Genomic DNA, 10,567 nt, shown 5'->3' with positions numbered 1-10,567 from the left:
ATTTTATGAAGCTATCTTAGTGTATAAAGAGGGAAAACAGCATTCAAAGAAGGAGCCAAGATATCAAGCTCCTGTTCTATCAGGTTGCATTCTTAAACCTCATATTTTGAGAAGGTACCCTCCTCTCATAAAATATTTCAGAGGGATAACTGCTGGCTCTTAGAATATTTCAAATGACTTCATCAGAAATTAAGAAAGGTATTTGATGATCCAGTAAGTTTTGTGAGTTTTGTCCATTATGAAGTTATTCTATATGGAAAGACTTTTTGAAATGGGGTTGGATTCAGAAAATAAAGAAAGTTACAAATAGGAAGTAAATTGAGACTGCTTTTGAAAAACTGTTAGGAGTGTAAATTTCAGTTTATAATGCCATTAATTGCTACATAATAGCTCTCCTATAAATAGCACCATCTTATGGTTAGTTCATATCTTAGGAGAGCCTCATCCTCCCTTCTGGAATTAGAAATTTCTTAGGACTTTAATTAAAAACATATTTGTTGACTTTATACAATATAGATAAAGTTCTTTATTGTATCTTCTTCTTAATTATATTATTTAAGCATAACTGAGCAGGTGAGAATTTTTTCAGTGTCTGACTGTCATCTCTGCACATCTTGTGGGAAGAAAAATTTAAAAAGAAAATTTCTAACTTAAAAACAAGAATTTTAGAATTTAATTATCATAATTTACATTATTATCATAGCAAGCAGCAATGTGCTATATTATATTTCCAAATACCAAGTCTTGTGGAGAAAGTATTTTGTACTAATTGATACTACCTGGGGTAACAGAAAAGCATGATGAACTATAAAATGTGGCAGGCATGAGTTTGAATCTCCATTGGCTAAATCTTTATTGAACTGAACGCCTCATACTAAATAATAATGTAGTGATCATGGGCATTTATATCTGGCCAATAATTGACGGGCTAGTAATTTATATTTTTAAGCTTCAGTTTCCTCATGTGTTAAATAGATAAAATAAAGATTTACTGTTGCTTATCGTTAGTTCTTTCCCTCCCCCTGTCCTGTCTCTTTCTTAAATCGAATTTGTTAATATACAGTAAGCCCTGAATTGTTTTTTTCATAAATGAATAAACATGAATAAACAAAGACAGTAAAATAAGAGAATTATTTTGTATCTATGGTCAAAATGATAGTATTTGAATTAAAATGCGTTGAAGCTTAGAGTGCAGATATAAGTAGCAATGCAAGGAATAAATACACATTTTCAATGAGCATGGGCTCTTTATAAATTTATCAAGTACAGAGTACTTAATGACTCCTGTTTATATACTGTTCGAGAGTGGGATGCTTTCTTCATAAAATTACGCAGAAACATGACTAAAAATAAAAAATCAGAGAAGTAAAATCAAAGAAGGAAAAAGGAATCCGGCCAAGAGAAAGAGACTAAACAGAATTTATGGGCACCATGAGAGAGGTGAGGACTGCTACTTTCTAGCAGAACTTTCAAGATAGAAAAAAAAAGTCCTAACAAATATATTTTATGTCATTAAAGTGAACCAATTTTAATTAAAATTATAAAGGCCCAGTGACCCATTGATTGGTCAATAAACTAGGTAATAAAAAATTCAAGGTTCTTTTCTGTAATTTGTACTCAACCCAGAATCTCTGGCCTCTGTCTCTCTTAAGGCAAATCTCCACATTGCAAAATAATTATTTTCAAGTACTATGACTCTAAATAGAAGGTCTTTGTAAAATTGTACTCTGCTGACAAAATTAAAGCACATATCCACACTAACCATTATGCCATTATCATTTTTCCCCTGACATGTTAACATTACTTTGTTAATTTATTGAAAATGCTTGCCTTGAACTGAAGATTCACAGATTCATCTGACTTGTCATTCATTCATTAAGCTACTTTGTTAGTTAAGAAATGAATGAAATTGTATTCACAATTTTCTGAAAACTATTACTAAGTACTATTTGATTGGATGAGTTACACAGTAAGATTTAATAGCAATATTGAATTTATATTGAGATCAATCAGAGATAATTTTATAGATACCAGAGGAAAGCTCACTGGCTGTTAAGATTGCAGTGCAGTTACCATGAACATGGACTTAAAGATTAAGAAATTATTTTTTTCAGGGCATCTAGAATTGATCAGAATTATGGTAACTAGCTTCTGGCAACATGACCATAAAATACTTAAATTGAAATCAGAATGTTTACTTATTATGATTTTGGTCACATACACAAAGTAGCTTAGAAACTAATATCGGCTAGCTAATGAACTGGACCCTCTACAGGAAAATGTATTTACTATACCAGGTTATAATTATAATGTGGTTTGATGAGTGTGGAATCAGAGCCAGGTGAGTTAGTTGGATAATCTAGTGTCAAAATTCTGATAAGGGGAAATACTCACAAAGTAAATTCGCATCACTTGGTCAGGGTATGTGCTCTCTTAAATAGTGCAGGAGACAACCCCTTTTGTTTTATATTTTAAGAGGAAGAGTAGGAGGAAGAGGAAGGGGGAGTAGGAGTAAAGGGGTGGGGGGTGGGGGGAGAAGCCAGTCTTTTATAACCTAACCTTCGAAGTACATACCAACATTTCTGTCATAATCTATTAGCCATACAAGATTTTGACTATCAGGAAGAGACAGGGATCATTGGGGAACCATTGGAGGCTGGCTATCACAGTTACCATGGAGATTGTTCGAATTTAAGAAGCACTAAAATGGAGCATCTAAAACATGGCTCCTTACCCTGGAAACAAAAATTTGTCAGATTCTTAAAAAAAGAACCCCAAAGCTCAAATATACTTACCTTATGACCCAGCAATCACATTCCTGGGCATTTATTCCATAGAAATGAAAATTTATGTCCACACAAAAACATGTACATGATTGATCATAGCAACTTTATTTGTAATAGTCATAAAATGGAAATGATCAAAATGTCCTTCAATATACAAATGGTTAAATGAACTATACTATATCCATACCATGGAAGATTATTCAGCGATAAAAAGAAACCAACTATTGATATATGCAATAACTTGAATGAATCTCAAGGGCGCATACTAAGTGAAGAGGCAATCTCAAAAGGTCACCTACTGTATTATTATTTCATTTTTACAGCTTTCTTTTTCTTTCTTTTACCTGTTTTTTTTTTTTTTTTGGTTTTTATTGAAATATATGACACATTAGTTGCTTGTATTTACATTGTATAATTCAATGAGTTGTTTTCAATTATAATTGGCATACAATAATATACCAGTTTCAGTTGTATAGCATAGTGATCAGAGATCCACATAAATCACGGCATGATCACCCTACTAAATCTAGTACCCCTCTTCTTCCTTACATATTTATTACAACATCGTTAACCATCTTCCCCATGCTACACTCTACATCTCCATGTCTATTCTGCAACTAATCATTTGTACCTCTTAAATCTTTTGCCTTTTTTTTGTCCCCCCAACCACCCTCCTATCTAATATCCCTCTAAATATTCTCTGTGTCTATGAGCTTATTTCAGCTTTGTTATTGTTGATTTTGTTCTTTAGATTCCACATGTATGTGAAATCATGAGATATTTGTCTTTCTCTATCCAACCCATTTCTTTCAATACAATACCGTCTAGTTCCATCAAGGCAATATCTTTTTCCATTCCCTTCCTTTTAGTCTGTGTGTGTTTTTAATCTGAAGTGAGTCTCTTGTAGGCAACATATGTAACGATTTTGTTTTCTTATCCATTCAGCCACTCTATCTTTTGGTTGGAGTACTTAATTCTTTTCCATTTGAGGTACTTATTGATAGGAATATAGTTGTTACCATTCTTTATTCCTGTTTTTGATACATGTTTTTTCTTCTTAAAGAAGTCCATCCAACATTTCCTGTAATACTGGCTTGATGATGATAAAATCCTATAGCTTATTTTTATCTAGAAGCTCTTTATCTGTCCTTCAACTCTAAATGATAGTTTTGCTGGATAAAGTATTCTTGGTTGTAGATTCTGGATCTTCATCATGTTAATATGCAACCCTTTCTGTCCTGCATAGTTTCTTTTGAGAAATCAGCTGCCAGTCTTTTGGGTGCTCCCTTTTAGGTAACTAACTGCTTTTTTGTATAGCATTCTTGAAATAAAAAATGTAGATGAAGAACAGATTAGTAGTTGCCAGGATTTAGGGATAGTTGAGGGGAGAAGGGTATGTGTGATAATAAAAGGGAAGTTTGAGGGAATATCTTCACTATATGGAACAGTTCTGTATCTTAGTCGTGGTGGTGGTTACATGAATCTACATAAGGGATCATATCCACACTTTGCACCAGTGGCACTTTCCTGGTGTTATACATTGTTATGTACAGTGTAACCATGGGGGAAACTAGGTAAAGTGTACATGGGACCTCTCTCTACTATGTTATAACTTCCTGTAAATACATAATTATTTCAAAATAAAAAGTTAAAAAATATAACATGTCTCAAGTCAGACAGACTGTTCAAATCTCAGCCCTGTCATCTATTAACTGCGTAGCTGAGGATACATTTCTTAACCTTTTTTGTTTGTTTTTAAGAAATTCCAGATAATTTAAGATAATTTGTGGTAATGAAAATGTTATACTGAGGCTAGTAAGAAAATGATTGGAAGTGAAAGAACACAAGCCTTGGTATTTTACCTTCCTTTGCTTTCTACTTTTCAAATCTGTACAGAAAGAGGGTGGAGAGGTAGTATGGGAGAGGGAAAAAGAAAGAGTGAGATCCATGCAGAACTCAACTGTCAGTGTATAAGTCACTACTTGTGCTTTTTTTTATCATAGGGTGGTATTCTTAAAATGTTTGTTCTCTTTCTTGGGTGTAGCTGTCACATAAGCCTTTGTTACTTACCTAAACTATTAGTTCAGCTCTTATGTTATTCATTGCTCTCTCCTCTCTCAATGGTTCTAATTTAATACTATTAATAATTTCGTTTTATAGCCATGCCACCCTGAACACGCTCTATCTCATCTGATCTCGGAAGCTAAGCAGGGTCGGGCCTGGTTAGTACTTGGATGGGAGACCACCTAGAAAGACCAGGTGCTGTAGGTGTAAAAACAAATAATAATAAATAATAATTTCATTTTGTCTTATCTTAGGCCTTCAATTATAGTCACATTTCAAATCATTTACAACTAACAATCTCTCAACCACCATCTTAGGTGTGTGTTTAAACAGTTACCAAATGTTGATCTCTTTTAAATTCTTATTAATGGCATTACTTCTTGCTTTTGTTCTAATATTGATTTACAATCTAACATTTTCATTTTCAGAGCTCCTAGAGATGGAATCATTACGTTTTCATGTATGAAAAGAAAATTATTCCAAGTACTTCTATTCTTAAATAATCACTTTTCTCATTTGCAATTTGGGTGTTATAATGTCTAATTTAAAGACTTGCTATGGGGATCAAATGATATAATGGATATAATGGGCACAGCATGTTGCCTCTGTTAGTTTAAACATTGAATAAATAGTAACGCAATATATCAACACCTATTTCTTCTGGTGCTGTTTACCTTCAGATTTGTTCATGGACATTCTGTTTCTCCCACTGCCTCGTATAACAGTCATCCCGTGTTCATAGCTATGCCACATTTTCTGGGTGTTTTCGCCTCCCATGGATCCCACTGCTCCTATCATTTCTTGCTCATGACTTAGTGAACATCAGATTCTACTGGGGACTGAAACCAAATTGAAAAGAGGTTGTTCTTCCATTTGTTTTGTTCAGGTATCGCTTAATACTCCACAACAGAAAGTTTCCTTTTTTTTTCCCCTCTAAGACTCACTCAGGAGTCACAAGTCTGTAGGGCATCAGGTTTGGGGTAGCTTTGGGGAAATCATCACATTATATTGAAGATCTCTTCAACCGTCAGGGAGCTAACCTACAGTTTTAGACAGCAATTATGCAGGTCTCCTCTATTTCACACAGACTGAGTTCCTTTTTAGGAGGTTGCTCAGTTTCTCAAAAAACTAGACTTGTTCCAAAGGGACATGTTTAATATGTCCCATAACAAAATCAAAAGGAAGCACTTCCTTTATAATTTCACTTCCCTTATAATTTCATGTTCAGAAAATCCACTAATTGGACAATATGTATTCATAGTCATACTCTTTCTCTCTGTCTCTCTCTATTTCCTGAAATACCTAAATGAAAAGTCATATGATAGAAAATTAGAAGCTATTCTAACAAACAGCTGTATTATGATACATTAAGAGACAGGAGGCAATCTTCACATCTAGTAACAATGAAGAATACATTTTCCTAAACTCTGTAGGCAGCCTCCACCTCTCTTATTTGTATATATATATATACACATACACACACATACACACACATATATATGTGTATATATATATATATACACACATACACACACATACACACACACACATATATATGTATATATATAATTATATATATCTAATTATTATCTACATGTATATATATATAAAATTTAATTTAAAATGCAATAAGCCCATTCCAATATACAATTACAAGCAATATAGTGAAATAAATTTAACTAAGATTTTATGTCTTTATCATCATGTCAAAAATTAACACTCTCTTTTCTTCAATTTACATGCTAGGCAAAGATTTAATCTCCTGTTAACACATACACAAATATTTTGTATAAAGGAAAAAAACAAGCATAACTTAAGCAAGTGTGACTGCATGCTTTCAACAGGCACTTTTTCTTTTGTTTAGCAGGAAAGTGTAATGTTACTCTGCAGACAGCTAAGGGGTGGAATAGTGGCTACCTCTTGTGTTTGGCAGCCTGCCAACATCCCTAGCAATGGAGTCTGCTAAATCTTTTTTTTTTTTCTTATCATTTTTGCTCATGTAGACTGCTGAATACAATGCATAGAAACACAATCCTTTCAAAATTACACTGCTTCCAATGCTCTTTACAATGTTTTTGGCCACTATTTATTAAAGCCCAGTTTCCGCTAACTTCCCATTTTTAATGACTCTTTTAATAATTTCTTGAATTCTACTTTCATGAAGCAATTCTAAGAGTGGAACAAATTTTCCCCTAAGAAATTTGGGTAAATATGGCTAGGAGCCAAAGCAGAAAATCTGCTTTGCGAAGCAGTAACCTGCCATTTCTTACATATTAAACTCATTATTGTGAATTTGACAATTAGTCACCTCTTTCTTTCCTAAATGTTTCTTACAGCCATGGGCACTTAGAAATACTGTGAATTTAAAAGTTTGTGAGTCTCAAATTAGTTCATGGTTGATAGGTGAATCCAGAACTGATTTAGGAGATTAAGGTAGGTTAATACTACTGATGTTTGCAAGGCAGTTTCAATATTTCTTCTCATCACCTTAGCACATATCCTATTATAATAATGAAATTATTCTGAAAATCATCTGTTTATATCTGTTTTAAGTACTAGTTCAACGTTATATTTTTCCCTGATGTAGAAAGGATGTAGCTTAGTAATTCATCTAGATATTATGATACATAAATTAATCATTATTTGATTTTTGAATCCATAATGCTATATCAGATGTACTAAAGCAAGAAAAGATATTTGGAATACTATACATGAGATATTGCAATTTAAGAGGATTTATTTTTTATATTTATCTTCAAATACGAATATGCATAATATTACTATATTTTGTATGTTTTCTCTGTTTAAAGATAATCTAAATATCCTATGAAATTATAAGTAGAAACTCAATAAAAGGGAAATATCCTTAATTTAAAAACTATTTTAACTGAAAAATTTGTAGAGTGTGATAAATGATACATGAATTAGATGTTAATGGAGGAATTTGTATAACATAGGGCCAAAAGAACATTTCTTGTCTCTTTTTTACTCTTAATATTTTCCTGAGAGAAAGCTAAACAAATTATATAAGTAAATTATGCAGATAGTAAATGAAAAGTCTTCATTACAGTACACCATTGAAAGTTTTAGTCCTCAATTACTCTTGTTGCACTTTCTCATCCTTCCCTTTTGGTGCAGAGGATATACTCATGGCACAACTCTCCCTAAAATAATCTCTTCATAGATGCTACCCATGTCTGTTGTCCCATGTCTGCAACCTGTTAGAGCTTTGATATGGCAGGAGTTGAAATGTAACATTACTCAATTTTACTGTTTTACTTTTTATGTTCTATATGAGGTCTAGCTTCTCCTTTGAAACTCAGCATTTGTTATACCTTTTTGCCTTGGCCAAAGCTTTCATTTTTTCATTTCCTCAAATTGTTGTCTTTTTCTGTGTCAATGGTGTTACTGTTGCTGCCTGTACTGCTGCTTAGAAGCATTCTGGGAAGGAAGTCAGCTCCACATTTGCATTGGTTATAAATCAGGCAATTTATTAATGGTGCATCATGACCAGAAGTTCCCAAAACATCGCTTCCCTGAGAGTTACCACTTGGTCCTATAGATGCCCCCAGAGAACTCTGCTTCGGGGAAGTATTCTTTCTACAATGTAAAATCTGGGAGCATTTCAGTGTGAGTAAATCACCCAACGACTTTGGTTTTCTGTATTTAAAAAGTGGTCTGGGTCCTACAGAGATGTTATGCATAATTCTATCATTTTCAATAAGATCATGTTTTAAACACAATTTGGAAATGACGTGTGAATTGTTTTGTGAATCTTATACAGCTAGTTGGCTTTTGTTTGTTTGTTTACCCCATCTACTTAGCACAGAATTTTATATATGTTCAGGATATACCAATACCTTACTTGCATTACGAAAACAGATTATTTTACTTAGTAGAATTTTATTTGGCACATAATGCAAATCTAAATTTCTATGAAAATCACAATGTACCCAAATATATACATTTAAACTAAAAGTATAATTGATAGCTACCTGAAGAGAATATTATCATCACTGTAAACATCAATTGAAAGAAATATACATAGCCAAGCAATGTATTTGCTCTAGAATGGTGAAATAGGTCTTCCTCTAAACATTTTTTTTTTCTCATTGCTAAACCTAATATATCATATGATAACTTGGAATTTTTATTTTTATTGTGATAAAATAGCTATCCTACCTTGCATTTTTAATGCAAGTATCCTTGACCTAATTAAATTGTGATTATTTGAGTAAACCAAGATTTTGAATCTGATGTTTTTATTATCTTGTTTGCTTTACTAAATTATAGAAAGGGCCTATAGGATCAAGAGCATTATTTCCTATAACAGCTTTATACTGAGATCTTCCTGGCATGCCTAAGCCTTTTCTTCCCACATATGACATAGTTTGTTTTCAGTGACTAAAGAGCCTTTCCCATATTTATTCTTATTTTACTCCAGCTAGTTTTTAATAATACCATTATTTAAAATGTTCAATTAAAAATTAATTTAACACACCTTAGATGTTATATGCTAGATGAATTTCCTTACAAATCGATATAAAGCAATATATTTAACTATAAGATATGAGAGTCAGAAAGGAGCACCAAATTAGAGAAAGCTTTCTTAGTTATTAAGTTCCTATATAGTTCTCTGTTACCTCTCTCTCCTTCTCTCTCTCTCTCTCCCTCCCCCTCCCCCTTTCCCCTCACCCTCCCTCTCTCTCTGTCTTCCTTTCTTCTATCTCTCCTACTCTCTTGGAGAATAGACTGAAATGTTTAACATTAAATCATATAGAAAAAGCATAAATACCTGCTACTTCTGGTAGGTACATATTTTACCAAAGTATGAAAAATACATGCTCAAAATTTCCTGAGTCCACGTGGTTTCCTCTCCTATAGCCCCAATCTCTAAGTAGAACCTAAATTATTTCTATATAATATGGAAATGTGAAAAATGGGCTTTTCCTTTTTTTTCTCATGCCTTTTAACATAATGCCTAAGACCTTAGTAATCTCTTACTGAATCTTCTACTTTACCTTCTCTATCTACTCAGTCTTCCACAGTGACTTCCCTTTACTGTTCCCCAATACACCGGGTATGATTTTAAGTCAGGGCTTTGGAACTAGCTTTTCTCTATGCATAAAATATTCTTACTCCAGATGTATGCATGGACCTCTCCCTCACCCCCTTCAACTCTCTTCCAAATATTACCTTATCAGTGATATGTACCTTAACCTTCTTATTTATAATTGCAAATGGCCCTTGTTTTGTCCTCTCCACTTTTCTTACCCTGTTGTAATTTTGTAGCATTTCTTTGCTTATAAAATATCATATATTTACTTATTTATTACAATCTTTGTCTTTCCCTTCACTAGAGTGTAAGCTTTAGGAGAGCACAAATATTTTTGTCTGTCTCCTCCAGGCTCCCCCTTCCCCTCAACCACTTATTCCAAAATCTAACCTGGAATAAAACAGGACCTGGAATAAAACAGGCCCTTCGCTTATTTATTGAATGAATAAATGTATGACACAGAAGATATTATATTACTTTAGCCAGAGAAATAACTTCCTTATTGACATATACAGAACTGCTAAACTGTAGTTTAGATACCACTATCTCCTTGGAAGATGAAGATGGGATGGGAGAACTTTATAAAAATATTCATTTTCATAAAAAGCATACCAATTTTATTTAGACTCTTAGATTGTATATTCTTAGGATAGTCTTGATG

At 33.0% G+C, this 10,567-nt stretch overlaps 1 protein-coding gene and 1 pseudogene across 1 annotated transcript in view; both read left to right on the top strand.

Moving 5' to 3' along the window:
* The window catches only part of CTNNA3 (catenin alpha 3), a 1,489,877-nt gene that overhangs the window by 1,225,142 nt on the left and 254,168 nt on the right, over positions 1-10,567 (top strand). The window lies entirely within an intron of this gene.
* On the top strand, positions 4,939-5,057 carry LOC111729141 (annotated as a pseudogene).

The sequence above is a fragment of the Pteropus vampyrus genome, unplaced genomic scaffold, assembly GCF_000151845.1.
Source record: "Pteropus vampyrus isolate Shadow unplaced genomic scaffold, Pvam_2.0 Scaffold249, whole genome shotgun sequence".
Taxonomy (NCBI): domain Eukaryota; kingdom Metazoa; phylum Chordata; class Mammalia; order Chiroptera; family Pteropodidae; genus Pteropus; species Pteropus vampyrus.
The sequence above is the reverse complement of the archived record's forward strand: the minus strand, read 5'-3'. Positions and strand labels throughout refer to the sequence as shown.